The sequence below is a fragment of the Pseudophryne corroboree genome, chromosome 5, assembly GCF_028390025.1.
Source record: "Pseudophryne corroboree isolate aPseCor3 chromosome 5, aPseCor3.hap2, whole genome shotgun sequence".
NCBI lineage: Eukaryota > Metazoa > Chordata > Amphibia > Anura > Myobatrachidae > Pseudophryne > Pseudophryne corroboree.
Genome location: NC_086448.1, coordinates 641,273,354 through 641,289,951, shown reverse-complemented (window position 1 = coordinate 641,289,951; position 16,598 = coordinate 641,273,354).

Here is a 16,598-nt window from a genome sequence, read left to right as displayed (position 1 = left end):
AATGTATATAATAATAGTTACACACAGCGGTTGACTTCACCGTCAGCGTCACACAATATGTGTTATGAGTAGGAAATAAATTACTGTGGTATGACCGGCAGTGTCACAGTACTTATGAAAATAAAACAGAAATTGTATAATACACTGGGGTAGAGCCCCTGGATGGATGGACAGAGCACCCCTTTTTCAGATACAGCAGACAGAGGACTCATTTTTTAGATACAGCAGACAGAGAGAGCACCCCTTTTTCAGATACAGCAGACAGAGCACTCCTTTTTCAGATACTGCAGACTGAGAGAGCACCCCTTTTTCAGATACAACTGACAGAGAGAGCACCAGTTTTTCAGATACTGCTGACAGGGACAGCACCCATTTTTCAGATACAGCACACAGGGCACAAAGGGCCCACCCATCACACACCATGATATGCCACCCAGTACTGGGATAGAAACGTCTATCCAATACACTCTCCAATGCTGGAATAAAGATGGCGCCGATGCATGGGGACTTATGTAGAATCCAAAACCCACGAGAATACAACAGCGGCATGATGACGTTTTGCCTCGATGACGTAATTGAGGCGGGTGGGAAAACTCAAGCTGGGATCAGATCCCGGGTCGGATCACAAAGTTCGGGGGGTTAGTTCTCAGAGAACTGAACCCACTCATCTTTACCGAATATGGCTGTGACATGCCTGCATTTTTGTTGCCACTTCCTGGTACTTCCCTCAAATGCCTGTCATCTGTCAATCACTCTGAGTGAATGTTACCATTGCAGCACAAGGCTCATTCAGGTGCGGTCACAAAGAAGCTATTGTACGCACATCGGTTGATATTTTCTTATTGCTCATGCATCTGAGATGCAGTGCGCATGTGCAGCAAGTGAATTGCGATTGCAGTCATACTGAGGAATGAGTCGTAAAGTGAGTGACAGAAAGACAGTGTTTGGGGATGGGGATGGGGATAGGCCGGGTAAACGCAGACGTGTTATTGCCGTTCAGACGCCATTTTCTGGGAGTGCATAAATTAGCAATTGTGATCTGATTGCTACTGGGGAGCTCTCTTCGGCCCAGGAGAGCAGCTCAGCCTACACATCTTCAGAGGCACTCAAGACTCTCTGACATTACCCGATTGGTGACAACTATACCAATGTATCAGCAATTATGCTCTGTTGGTAACAAATGCAGCGGGCAAACCTATGCTCAGGTTAGCTTCTGTCCATATAAGCATTGATAAAGCTGAATCTATTTATCGTATATATAACCCTTTATGAGGTCTAAGAACACTATACGCTGTTTACTTAAGAAGTACCGTAAGGGTACGTAAGTTGCGTAACGATCGCTCAGCCGTAGGCGAGACGCTCAAGCGTCGCGTTCGCTCACGGCCCAGAGATCACGGACTGGCACACTATTGGCTACAGACAAACGTAATGATTCGCTATGGCGTAGCGGACGCTCGAGACCACGAGGAGATCACCAGCGGCGCAGACGCTCACAACGCTATACCTTGATATCTATACCTTTAACAATGAGATACACAATATACCTTTATGTAGAGACAGTGTGTAAGTGCAACCTGGTGTAACCTGATTAACTACAAAGCTGCTTGAGCGTCACCGACGCTCTGTGAACACTTAACACTATGAGAAAATACACAGATACTTGTTTAGGGTCCAAAGCCTATTAAATGTATTATAACTAATATGCTTGTAAAAAGGAATCACAGTACAAATGATACACTACAATATAACAGAGACTTCCTAACCAAATAACTACACTATAAATACAATACAATACAATTCGAGATACTTTAAGGAAAATACGGGAGAAAGAGTAGAGAGAGAGAGAGAGAGAGAGGGATGAGATGAGAGAGATGGCTCACAGTAAGACAATATGATCACGGAGAAAAACTTACGCACAAGGGGAAACGATCGCATGCGCCTGGACATCCAGCACCCGATTTTCAGCAATGAGAACCGTTGAAGAGTGAGAGCTGGATGTGGTCGGCCTGCCTATTTATGCCCCACACACAATGCAATCTAATGGTCCCTACAATCTTGTCGTCCATTGGACACAGGAATTCGGCTTCGCATCATAACAAAAGGTCATTGGGTAATTCATACAGGTGGGCTGTGACGATTTCAAACAGCTCAGGTGGGTGGGAAACTGGGTTTCCCGCCGCATACCTGAGTAAGAGTAAATAATAGTAATGGACATAAACTTCTTATGTCCATAACTATTCGCACGAGCGATTAATACGCTCCAAACCAACACCGGAATATTGCTATTTAAATACTCTTCCGATGGGTACCAAACACTACTGTATGACTCCTGTTAGACCCTTCCTACAATACAAAGAGGGATCCCTCCGTTCAGGGACATTCTATATTAACCAAACTTTCAGAATCTATCAAAGGGACCATGATCTATAAACTACGTTAATTGTGGAAATATGTAACGATTGGGTCGCACGCTACGACTACATACTCTTTACCGTAAATACGCATACCGATGCGAGCGGGTGCACGCATCAGCGGGTATGCGCTATCACGGGAAAGCGCACGCATGCGCAGCGCGGACCAGCGTGAGGTGCAAATATGGCAGCATGTATAGGGATATTTTTCTGACTTTGACAGTCCACCCTTTGGCAGTCAATAATAACTGCCACCTTCTAAAACATTTCAAAAGGAGAAAAATATATGTCAGGGGTTAATTCATTTCTATGGTTGGGTAGGGGAGGAGAGAGGAGTAGGTGTGAAGAGGGTATGACCTAGTGAGATAGCAGAAGCATGTGTGTATGAGTCCATGTTTGGGGGGTCATGTATCATCGTGCCGTACGTGTTGTAAATCAAGCTTCGAGGTATTGCGAAGTATACATTTGAATTCCTTCTTATCCTGTGGTACAGGTCTGTGGATGGGCTGTCAAACTTTACCGAGCTCTTTTCATTTTTTTTTTTTTTTTTAACAAAATGGGGAGCACATTTTAGTTGATGATACCTGAATGGGGGAATATGTGATTGCTGATATCTGTGCCTGTATTCCCTATACTATGTGTGTTATTACCTGAGGGTTGTAGAGATGAAGATGAAGAACACTTATGGAAAATGCAATGATATTCTATGTCAGGTAAATGTACATCTGTCGTCGAAGTTTTGTTCGGTATCAGTTGAAAGTCGTCTTCTTTGCGCTGTTTTGCTCCTTAGGCATGAGCAACAAGCTTTGTCAGTGCCATCAGATTTACAAAAAAATGTTGGGCTAGCGTGAGTTTAAAAATACTAGGGAAACTGGGGATCCATGGCAAAGTTCATCAAGTGTCCATTTCTCAAGTGGTCAAAAACTCTTTCTTTGGTCCATCCGTTGTCTGTATAGCGTCTCGTCAACTTCCTCGTCCAAGGGGGTCTTTTTATCTTGGAGAAAAGCAGAAAAACAGGTGAAAGAAACGGACCGTATAATCGCATTTTTCATCACATCCTGGTTTCTATCATTGGGTCATAAATCAAATCCAGGTTAATTACAGTTTCCTCACTCCTCAAACTCATCACTCTTGTACTTTGTTTGCACCTCATTAAAGCCTGCCCGCATCTAAATATCAATCCAATAGATATAACAACACCCAAAATACATAGGAGAAACTTCCCAACATCCATTATGACTCCTTGAGCCCAGTCTCCCAAACCGGAGAACCAATTTCGTGGGTTCAACCATGACACCCAACCAGTCAGCTCATTACCTACAGCAGCAAGAGTGAGATTGTGTTTTCGGCGAAATTCCCACTTCAATTGGAGAATATCGTCCATCTTTTGGTCTATGACCTCGACCGGATCCTCGGTGCTATTTGTGATATACGTACAACACTTCACGCCGTACTGTGTTGCCAATGTAACACAATATCCGCCTGTCACTGCTGTGAGGTAATTAAGAACCATTCTATGCTGTACCAGTTCTGTTTTATAAGCTTGGAGTTCTCTTCCAGTGTATCTAAACGTGTCATCATACATTTCAGTGATATTATCTAACAAATTGGCGAGTGCGGAAATGTATCTATAATTCATCACTCCTCGAGCGGTGCGAGTGAAATCTAACGCCACCAGAACCTGAATCCCGGTGGATTCATGGATCAGATCAGAGGCCGGATGCTCTAATCTTTCTGACAGTTGTCTTTTAACTCGGTGCTCGTAATGAGTGTGAGTATAAGGAGCTTGGGCACCACGGTGTATGTCTTTCATTTTATCATGAGTTACAGTCATCACTTCAGGCAATACTTTTCCAATATAACACAATCCTTCAGAGTTTGGGGCAAGCCACTTGTACGCCTTTCTCCCGCATATGAAATAAGCATCATCGGGGAGAACATATGGGACGGAGTAGGACATTACCATATTACATACCTTCCAAGTGAAATCTCCTGACCCTAATTCTTCCATCTGCTTAATACACGTATCGGGTTGTACGATATGTGCACAGTATCCTGGTGATACTTCTCCAACTCTAGTAATCCTATTTCCTAAGGTATATCTATACCTGAAAGATTTTCCTCTACTCGCTATGTGGCGTACAAGCTCTGTATCTGTAGGCATTCTATCTGCTCTATGCGAGAAGGTCATGGTCAGGTTGCTCCATGACACTTCCCAATTTCCCGGCTGTCGGGGATTGGAGAGGTTGAAACATAAGAGGGACCTATCCACATGGTATTAGTGGAGCTTCAAACTAGGAGGGCTGGAGATATTAAACCTCCTGTCCACCGGTCTCCCACCATTTAACTCAAGTACCTCCCCTATCGTTAAAGGAAATGGTACTAGCCCTGATTTGCTATGACCCTGAGGTACTTGAGAGCATACCCAACAATCTGTTTTGTTTAATACATTACCCACTAAGGAGTGATAATCACTCAATGGATGCCGGTCCATGTGGATATTAAAACTGGATTGGCATTTCTTTATGCACCCATCCTCAACCAAATTGTTACAAAGCCTGCAGATACAGTTTTCTTCAGCTAACAATCCATCACAATTTCTTCTATCGGATCGTTTTCTGATACTCGCCTTTGCTTGTTTATTAGGTTGATCTTGGAAAACTACGCCTTCATCATCATAATCGGAACCCATTCCAGAACCTCTCTCGACCTCCATGGTACTCTCGCCGGAACAGACTGCTCTGGTCAACATCATGGTCAACAGGAAAATCCGGATCACAGTCTCTTGGGGCAAGTCCATCTTTGAGGAGGAAATGGAGAAGTATGAGAAGGGGGAAAAAGAAATTTCAAGGGAGAGGGGATGGGAAGTGGAGAAAAACAATAAAAGGGATTGGGGAGTCGACAACTGCTTTCGGTCTTCAAGGCTCAGGTGCCGCCTCAGTCCTCCTGGAACAGACACTCCAGTGATACAACCTCTACCGTCTGTTCCTTATCACGGGACTTCTCTGGATCAGCAACCTTCTTGCAGTGGGATGAATGGACCCAAGTCTCTCTCTCAGCAACCTTCAATGCTGTGGTGCTAGTCAATAAGACCTGGTATGGTCCTTCCCATCTATCAATAAGACAACCTGAGCGTAGAAAATTTCGTATCATTACATAATCCCCAGGTTCAATGTCATGACAATTACTATCAGGTAGATCAGGAATCACCAACTTCAGATTCTCATTTTGATTCCTCAACTGTTTACTCATGTTAATTAAGTACTTTACAGTTACTTCATTGTTACATTTCAAATCATCCTGAGGGTTAATCATGACATGCGGTTGTCGACCAAACAAGATTTCAAAAGGGGACAGATTAAGAGGGGACCTGGGAGTGGTTCTGATGCTATACAAAACAATGGGTAAAGCTTCTGGCCATGTCAATCCTGTCTCTGCCATTACTTTACTCAATTTATTTTTAATCGTGCTGTTCACTCTTTCGACCTTCGCACTCGCCTGTGGACGGTACGGAGTGTGCAGCTTGCTATCAATTCCCATCAACTTACACATTCCTTGAAAGACATCACCTGTAAAATGGGTACCCCTATCACTTTCGATTATTCTAGGGATACCATATCTACATACAAATTCCTGCACAATTTTCTTAGCTGTAAACATAGCGGTATTTGCAGCCGCTGGAAATGCTTCGATCCAATTCGAGAAAACATCTATACAAACAAGTACATATTTCAAATTCCGACATGGGGGTAATTGAATGAAGTCAATTTGTATTACCTGAAAAGGGCCGCCGGCAGGTGGGATATGGGATGGTTCTGTAGGTATTGCCTTTCCAATATTCTTTCTCAGACAGGTAAGGCATGACATTGCTCTTTTACTCGCATGAGAGGAGAATCCTGGGGCGCACCAGTATGCTCTTACCAATTTGCACATTCCCTCCTTGCCTAGATGAGTCAGCCCGTGAGCTGCTTCAGCCAGACATGGAAGATATGTCCTGGGGGCCACTGGTTTACCATGTCCATCCGTCCAGAGCCCTGAGGGCTCCTGGCCATATCCCTTTGCCTTCCAGACTGCTCTTTCCTGTGCGGAACACAAATTCTGCATTTCACACAACTTCTGTGTGTTGATGGTATTGAATACCATCAGTTGTGTGGTGTCTGTCGGTATGGGGGTAGCAGCTGCTAACTTAGCAGCTTCGTCTGCTCGGCTGTTACCAAGTGATACTGGGTCTTGACTATATGTATGTGCTTTACATTTGATAACAGCCACTCTGTCGGGTTCCTGTATCGCTGTTAGAAGCCTTTTTATGTGAGCTGCATGCGCTATCGGTGTACCAGCTGCCGTCATGAAATTTCTGAGGCGCCATAGGGCTCCGAAATCATGGACTACCCCGAATGCGTATCTAGAATCGGTGTAGATATTGGCTGACTTACCCTTAGCCAATTCACATGCTCTGGTTAGGGCGACCAGTTCAGCAACCTGGGCTGAGTGAGGTGGGCCTAGCGGTTCCGCTTCTATGGTGTCTTGGTCATCTACGACTGCGTATCCAGTACACAAGTCTCCCGAGTCTGACTGTCTGTGACAACTACCGTCCGTGTAGAACGTGAGTTCTGCATCTTCCAGTGGATTGTCACTGATGTCAGGCCTTGCGGTAAAATTTTGGGTCAAATATTCCATACAATCATGTGTATCTTCCTTTGTATTAAATCCTCCTTCCCCAGCACTCTCACCTTCCACCCTTTGTGCATGACCAGACACACCTGGGAGATATGTTGCAGGATTTAATGCACTGCATCTCCTTATGGTGATGTTTACTGGGGCCATTAGTGCCAATTCCCATCTTGTAAACCTCGCTGATGAGACGTGTCTGGTTTGGGCAGAATTCAATAAGGCTGACACTGCATGTGGTGTATGGATTGTGAGGTTGTGGCCTAGCACGACATCTTCGCTTTTTGTTACTAGCAATGCTATTGCAGCAACGCTTCGCAAGCATGTGGGGAGGGATCGCGCTACCGTGTCTAGCTGAGCGCTGTAGTATGCAACTGGCCTGCTGGCATCACCGTGTTTTTGGGTTAGTACACCTGCTGCGCAACCAGCACTTTCTGTTCCGTATAGTTCAAAGGGTTTCCCATAGTCTGGCATACCTAGTGCTGGCGCCTGCGTTAGGCACTGTTTGAGTCTCTCAAATGCTGTTTCGGATTCGTCGGTATGCGAAATCCTATCAGGTTTGTTTGAGGAGACCATTTCCTGCAAAGGTAGCGCCAATATGGAAAACCCTGGGATCCAATTACGGCAATACCCACACATTCCTAAAAACGTTCTGATCTGTTGCTGGGTTTGTGGTAGAGTCATGTCTCTAATTGCTTGGATTCTATCAGCGGTCAGGTGTCTCAGTCCTTGTGTTAGACAGTGTCCCAAATATTTTACCTTAGTTTGGCATAATTGCAACTTGTCTTTGGAAACCTTATGTCCTGTGTCTGAAAGATGAAACAGGAGCTGTTTCGTATCCTTCAGGGATGCTTCCAATGAATCAGAACACAGTAGTAAATCATCCACATACTGTATCAATACTGATCCACTCTCTGGTTGGAAAGACTGTAAACAATCATGCAAAGCCTGAGAAAATATACTTGGACTATCTATGAAACCTTGGGGTAATCGAGTCCACGTGTATTGGACTCCTCTGTATGTGAATGCAAACAAATATTGGCTGTCAGGGTGCAGAGGTACCGAAAAGAAAGCGGAGCAGAGGTCAATAACAGTGAAAAATTTCGCAGTGGGAGGAATTTGCATTAGGATGACAGCTGGATTTGGCACTACGGGGAACTGACTCTCAACTATTTTGTTAATCCCCCTTAGATCCTGCACTAGCCGGTAACCCCTCCCCCCACTCTTTTTCACAGGGAAGATGGGACTATTGGCAGCGCTGGACGTTCTTACCAGAATGCCCTGTTGTAGCAAGCGCTCTATTACTGGGTAAACTCCTAACTCCACCTCTGGCTTCAGAGGATACTGTGGGATTTTTGGAGCTATCCTACCATCTTTTACTTGTACAACTACTGGAGCTACGTTTGCCATTAATCCAGTGTCCTGTCCGTCTTTTGTCCAAAGTGACTCTGGTATTTGAGATGTCATCTCTTCTACTTGGGATGGATTCCTATTTGTCATAATGGAATGTGACATTAATTTTGATGGGGAGTCTAACATGTCTCGTACTTCCTGAGCGTGATTCTCAGGTATGTCCAAGAATACACCTTCAGAAGTACAATAAATGATGCACCCCATTTTACATAGTAGGTCTCTTCCCAGGAGATTGGTTGGTGCCGATGCAGCCAGCAAGAAGGAATGCTTGGTATGCAAAGGCCCTATTGTAATCTCGGCTGGTTTGCTAACAGGGTAATGCTGGACTACTCCTGTTACTCCCATGGCTGGAATGGTCCTACCAGTGGTTCTCATGCCCACTGTCGAATTTATCACTGACTTGGCCGCCCCTGTGTCTACAAGAAAGTTTAAAGTTTTACCAGCTACATTGATTGCAATCTCTGGTTCACTTCCAAGACTGGCAATCAATTTAACCGGCTGCAGATTACAGGTATGGCCACACCCCTATTGGGTATGCTGACCTCCCTGAATCCCGCTGGCAGCAACTACTTGTGAGGGAGTTAGCTGGGAACTACCAGAGGCATGCCAATCTCTGTTCGGGGGGTATCTTTTTGTTTCCCCTGTATGTGGCTCAAAACTCCGCCTCTGTGGACCCTGCTCCCAATGTCTTGTGTTGTGTCGTTGTCTAGGGGGTTGAAAAGATCTTTGTACACTCTTTGTTCTACAGTCTCGTGCATAGTGTCCCTGTCTGTTACAGGAATAACAAGTTATTTCAGTTGACTTACTTACAGGATTCGATGGTACATACGCAGGCTGCTTTGTGGTCAGCGCCTGTATACTTACTGACATTAACTTATCACTTTGCGATTCTCTGTGCCTGGTGATGTTTCTGTCGTGATCAATAGCAGCCTCTCTCAAAGTGGACACTGACAGACCTCGCCAACATGGTTGCGTGGTCTGTACCCTAGCCTTTAATGTTTCCTTTAAACCATCCATCAGTACAGATACTGCTACTTCTTGGTGGTTTGGGTTGGTCCTAATGTCTTCTATACCAGTGTATTTTGCCATTTCTAATAGTGCCCGGTGAAAATATTCTGTTGCCGTTTCGGACTCTTTTTGTCTAATGGAGAATATTTTGTTCCATTTAACAACGGCTGGGAAATACTCCTTTAGCTGTAAATTTATCCTTTTTACGTTATCTTTGTTGTACACATCTGAAAGCGGCACATCTTTATCTAGTCCACAATCAGCCAAGAATTGAACTGAGTCGACATTTGAAGGTAAACAAGCTCTTAGCAGTATCTGCCAATCTTTGTTGTTGGGCTCTACAGTGTTCCCTAGATCCCTGATGTATTTTTGGCTAGCAACTAAGTCTTTCCTGGGGTCAGGAAATTCGGACACTATGGTTCTTAATTCCATTCGGGAAAATGGAGTGTACATGGCAATGTTCCTTATGGGAGTGGCTCCTGATGCATCTGTTTTCCCATTGGGAACTGCTATTACTCTAACAGGGTTAACTCTAACAACCTCATTCTGTGTAGATTCTACAGCTTGTGGTGAAATTGTTTCGGTATAATGCATGGTGCCGTACTTACCCGTTGACACGACCTCACTTATCCCTCCGCTAGGGGCCTTCACTAATCTCGTGAGTGGTGCAGTTCCTACTGTGGTTTCTCATATGGTGGCCGCTAGAGAGAGCGCTGAAATTGTTGCCGAATCGTCTTCTTGATCACACTCCTGAGGAAAGTTCAGAACAGGGTACAACTTGCACGGGTCAATAATTGTATGGGTTACTTGGTTAACATCATTAACATTTACAGGGTTGCTAAGAGTTTGTGTTTTACGCCCCAGTGCGTTTTTCTCCGCAATCAACTTCTCTCCTGCAATGTATGGTGGAGGCGGGGCTGTGGCTATCAGTTTCCTGACTGCCCCAGATCCCGCCGCCAGAGCCAAACCTCTCTGTATCTCACCTTCCTGTTGCCATAACTGTAAATAATCATGATGCTGGATTCGTCTCTTTGTTGATTTTATGAGACATATCCTCCTCCTTAAATTTTGTAACACTTCTGGACTGAAGCTACCTATTCTTGGGAATTTCTCCCTGTCTTGTACAGTCATTCTCTCCCATTCATCACATAAAACCTCTGTGTGACTTCCGTATTTCTCACACATGATGTACCTTGCCGACCCGACTGGTCGGTTCTCTGAATCAACCCGAACCGAGGTTGATCGCCCCCTACCTGAACAACTGGCCCCCATAATCTGCAGGTGTTGCTTACTACTCCTTTGATCTTTATATCACGGTCTTCAGCGAACCCTTACAGCAAACCAAATTATTCAAAATAGGCCGGCGGTGGCGGTTTACCGAGTACCCCACTCACTCGCCCACCTCGACCAATACGACCTGATCACACCGATATGGTGCTGGCGTACTCGATACAGGGCCCTACCAGAAACCTTCTGTTTACTGGAACATATGAGGGTTACCCGCAGGACACTTACTCTTTCCAGTAAAGGTGGGGTTGTTAGATAGTTCCTGAGTGACCAGCGAACTTCCCTTCAAAAATAAAAAATTACACAAATCACGTCAGAATGTACAACTAGCGTTTATGACTTTTGTACGCAAAATGATACTAGTCAGGTTTACTAATGCACACAATGACGTGCGGTACAATCGTTCAGTACATAAACACTACCTGTTATGTACTGAGAGATCAGTGGAATCGAAAATTTCGGCTGCGAATTCCTTCAGCCAGAGCTTATATGGCCTATATGGGTTTTGCACCAACCCCCGGGGTTGTGCCTCTTACCTTTATAGCGGACCTCTTTGTCTCCTTATGACCTCCTGGTCTTGTCTGTACGACCTCCTGGTCTGACCTCCTGGTCTTGTACTGGTCCGCTATACTCTAATGCTCAAATATTATGTTTAACCAGGGATGCCTCCCTAGCCACCGTATATGTCACTTACACGTATGTCCCTTACGAGTACCCGATTTCTTTTTGGTTCAACCTCTTATGTGATAAAAACACACTCACTCAACACATGTACACTTTCGTTTCAATATCTATTTCTGCGCAGAAATTTTCTTCAGCCCAGCTGTGTTACCAATTAGGAGCAGGATCTGTTAAACTAAATTTCAGATTTTCCAAAAATAGACTTGCGTTATTTATCGCCTTTTGCGCTATTTACCGCTTAGCGCTAACTATCGCCTTTGCGTTAATTATCGCTTTGCGCTAAAATTCAACTTTTCGTGATTTGAGCTACGTGGGCGTAACCGGACGCTCCGTTGCGTAATGTACGCTGCGTGCGTCGGCCTTTGGATTGCGTACGCTAGTCTTTGTTAGAGACACGTGTACGCAATGCAAAGATCCACCGTAACACAATAAACTTTTATCAATGTAGACGATCCCTGATCATCTACCGCGTACCCCACTGGCTTTGCCTTATCTCCCAGGCAAACCTGTGTGTTTCTCTACACTTTTAACTATTACCTCTATTCTTAAACTATAAAATAACAGCAAGTCTCTTTTAGCACTTTTCTATCAACTATAAAATTGGCAAACAGGATAGTGATATACGAAAATGAAAAAGAAATGCAGATATATGTATGCGTGCGTGTGTACGCAAGACAGAAGACAAATAAACAGTTTTTTTAAAGACACAAGCGTTTTGTTCTTACCTCCGGTTCCCGGATTCCTTCAGCACTCTTTATCTAAGTGAAGCAGACGCTTATCCCGTCAGCACTGCGAGACAACCTCCCACCCTTTGCTGGGGGATAATGTCTGCTGATCTACCTAGTGCAGATATGTGAAGGACAGGACGAGCCGCCAATTGATAAAGCTGAATCTATTTATCGTATATATAACCCTTTATGAGGTCTAAGAACACTATACGCTGTTTACTTAAGAAGTACCGTAAGGGTACGTAAGTTGCGTAACGATCGCTCAGCCGTAGGCGAGACGCTCAAGCGTCGCGTTCGCTCACGGCCCAGAGATCACGGACTGGCACACTATTGGCTACAGACAAACGTAATGATTCGCTATGGCGTAGCGGACGCTCGAGACCACGAGGAGATCACCAGCGGCGCAGACGCTCACAACGCTATACCTTGATATCTATACCTTTAACAATGAGATACACAATATACCTTTATGTAGAGACAGTGTGTAAGTGCAACCTGGTGTAACCTGATTAACTACAAAGCTGCTTGAGCGTCACCGACGCTCTGTGAACACTTAACACTATGAGAAAATACACAGATACTTGTTTAGGGTCCAAAGCCTATTAAATGTATTATAACTAATATGCTTGTAAAAAGGAATCACAGTACAAATGATACACTACAATATAACAGAGACTTCCTAACCAAATAACTACACTATAAATACAATACAATACAATTCGAGATACTTTAAGGAAAATACGGGAGAAAGAGTAGAGAGAGAGAGAGAGAGGGATGAGATGAGATGAGAGAGATGGCTCACAGTAAGACAATATGATCACGGAGAAAAACTTACGCACAAGGGGAAACGATCGCATGCGCCTGGACATCCAGCACCCGATTTTCAGCAATGAGAACCGTTGAAGAGTGAGAGCTGGATGTGGTCGGCCTGCCTATTTATGCCCCACACACAATGCAATCTAATGGTCCCTACAATCTTGTCGTCCATTGGACACAGGAATTCGGCTTCGCATCATAACAAAAGGTCATTGGGTAATTCATACAGGTGGGCTGTGACGATTTCAAACAGCTCAGGTGGGTGGGAAACTGGGTTTTCCGCCGCATACCTGAGTAAGAGTAAATAATAGTAATGGACATAAACTTCTTATGTCCATAACTATTCGCACGAGCGATTAATACGCTCCAAACCAACACCGGAATATTGCTATTTAAATACTCTTCCGATGGGTACCAAACACTACTGTATGACTCCTGTTAGACCCTTCCTACAATACAAAGAGGGATCCCTCCGTTCAGGGACATTCTATATTAACCAAACTTTCAGAATCTATCAAAGGGACCATGATCTATAAACTACGTTAATTGTGGAAATATGTAACGATTGGGTCGCACGCTACGACTACATACTCTTTACCGTAAATACGCATACCGATGCGAGCGGGTGCACGCATCAGCGGGTATGCGCTATCACGGGAAAGCGCACGCATGCGCAGCGCGGACCAGCGTGAGGTGCAAATATGGCAGCATGTATAGGGATATTTTTCTGACTTTGACAGCATATAATGGCAATTGTATACGGCAAAACATAGCAATGGCAGAAGTAAGAACTACTGCACTTGAATAACCCCCACATGCAGAGTGCACTCAGAGCCCTGCACTGTACTAAAACCATCAGCCAGCATTGTTTTTATCTGATTCAAGCCCACAGACTCTTAGTATAGCAGCAAAGAATCAGTTTAACCTTCCCAAATATCATAAAAGTGGCCATCAGGGTCCTATTATGTCTCTGACCCTTCGGGTGCTTTAAATCATTCATTTATCTAATTATATTTAATTAAAGCCAAATTTAAAAATTTATATAAATCACCTAAATTGCACCTATCGAATAGTGACACATTATTGTTTTTTTAACACCTAGATTCAGGTGCACCTTAACACAGCATACAATATTGATACAGCAATCAGACAATCAGTACTTACTAACTGCTACTGTAGTTACCAAGGCAACAGCTACAGTTAAATAAGCAGTGTGACGTCTCTAATGGAAATCAATAGCTACCTTGAATAACACAGAAAAAGACTGCAGATATGCTTACAGGCTTATAACTGATTATGGAATATAGTAAATAGAGGAATTATGCAAATATTCTTGCCTTGTGTGCCTCTCTCTGTCACCTTGGAAGGATTATGGATATTACAGTACAGTTCAGCCAGTTCTACATGTTGCTCACAAACTTTTCCAAGATACTGTATGTAGCTGTAGAATCTCCTTTAAATGAGAGGTTCAGTGGAAAAGATTTACATGACACACAATTGCAGGGCCCCTTTTCAACTAGATACAGTGTGTCTTGAAATATAATATCAGATATTTGTATTTTGCTGCTCGTAAGAAATAGGCACATGCCACTGTGTTAGAAGTTAGTGGAGTAGATGCCAGATGGCAGAAGATACAGTACCTGATGACAGCAAAAATTCCAAATCCATGTAGACTACTGTATTTTGCACTAAGCCCCTGAAATGTAGAGAGACCTAAGCTGACCCATGTAACACAAGCAATTCCCCTACAGCATGATTCTGTTTGAAGAAATCCAGGGACTTGAAAATTAAACCTTTATTTTGTCATTGTGATCTTATTCAGCAGTTTCATAGTAATTAGATAATACATGTCTACCTTTTAAATCTCCTCTCCAGGAGAAGTCTGGAGAGGAGATGCAGCAGGCAACTTCAGGGGGGCGGGGGCTGAACTGTGATATCATTAGGTTCCATCCCCAAAAGGAGGAAATTATAGTGATTCGCTGGTCCGTGGGAGGAAGTGGGGTAAATGCCGCAATTAGCCACGCCCTTTCAAATGGCTTTCTGATAATGTATTATTTTATCCTTATTCTACCCGCTTCACTAGGAAGCGGGCAGGATTATGCGGGATTTGGGAGAGTCACCTACCCTTCTGGGGCTGCGTGGGACTACCCGAAAAATTGTGAGCCTCTCACAGCTTCCAGGAGGGTAGGCAAGTATGAATTAGATACAATAATGATAGATGGAAAACTTAGCAGAAGTCATAAATCATGCCTACCAACCGTCCATATTTCATCATGACAGTCCTGCTTTCCGGGCGCTTTTCAGCCTGCTTTTCAGGCACTGTCTCACCTGCAGTCCGCAGTGTCGTGTGGTGGTGGGGTGATTGGGAGATCCCCTCTCACCCAATTCTCTGCTTAGCTGGGCATATCCCAAGCATGGTGAAATTGGTGGGGCATGGGTCATTGGTATGCCATTTCTAGTTAAGCCATGCCCATTACAGTGAGACCACACCCCTTGCTCATGCTCCTCTTTTGGTGTGCACACCTCCTGCACCCAAAAAATCAAATTTCAAAGTTTATAAATGTTGGGAGAAATGCATACTACTGCAGATGTTGCTATCCTCTTATCTAGATTTAAGGTAGGCCTGTAGCTCCTCCAGACCAGGAAAATGTATGATGAATAAATGGCATGCCCAAACTAGTTACCCTCTTCTGATTGTTGTATAAAAATCAAAAACACAGACACCAATTTGTTACCAATGTGATCCATGATATGCAATGACTGTACTATTGCACATTTTATTAATTACTTTTGCTTGTATTGCCATTGTGTTAGCAGTTAAATAGAGCCCTATTAGGCATACAATATGACAACTTTCACTTATATCGATATGTGACAGAGGTAGAGAGCTATTGGTGGTCATTCCGAGTTGTTCGCTAGCTGTTTTTGTTCGCAGCGCAGCGTTTAGGTAAAAAGCTGCACTTCTGCGCATGCGTATGCGGCGCAATGCACATGCGCGACGTACTTTCACAACAGCCGATGCTTTTTCACACAAGGTCTAGAGAAGCTTTTCAGTCGCACTGCTGGCCGCAGAGTGATTGACACGAAAGGGGCGTTTCTGGGTGTCAACTGACTGTTTTCAGGGAGTGTGCTGAAAAACGCAGGCGTGTCAGATACAAACGCTGGCATGCCTGGGAAAACGCAGGCATGGCTGGCCAAATGCAGGGCGTGTTTGTGATGTCAAAACAGGAACTGAACAGTCTGAAGTGATCGCAAGCTAGGAGTAGGTCTGAAGCTACTCTGAAACTGCTCAAAAATATTTTGGTGCCGCTCTGCGATCCTTTCGTTCGCACTTCTGCTAAGCTAAGATACACTACCAGAGGGTGGCGGCTTAGCGTTTGCACGGCTGCTAAAAACAGCTAGCGAGAGAACAACTCGGAATGAGGGCCCTTGGCCCAAGTTATAGGTACATATATGGCACCCAACATTCTGAGTCATAATCATAATACCAATCCACTAACACTTCCCTTTTATTTACGTATTTGTCCTCTGCATATATTTCACTGTTCAGGAGCCTTGTTCATATTGGCACTTTCACACCTGCTGT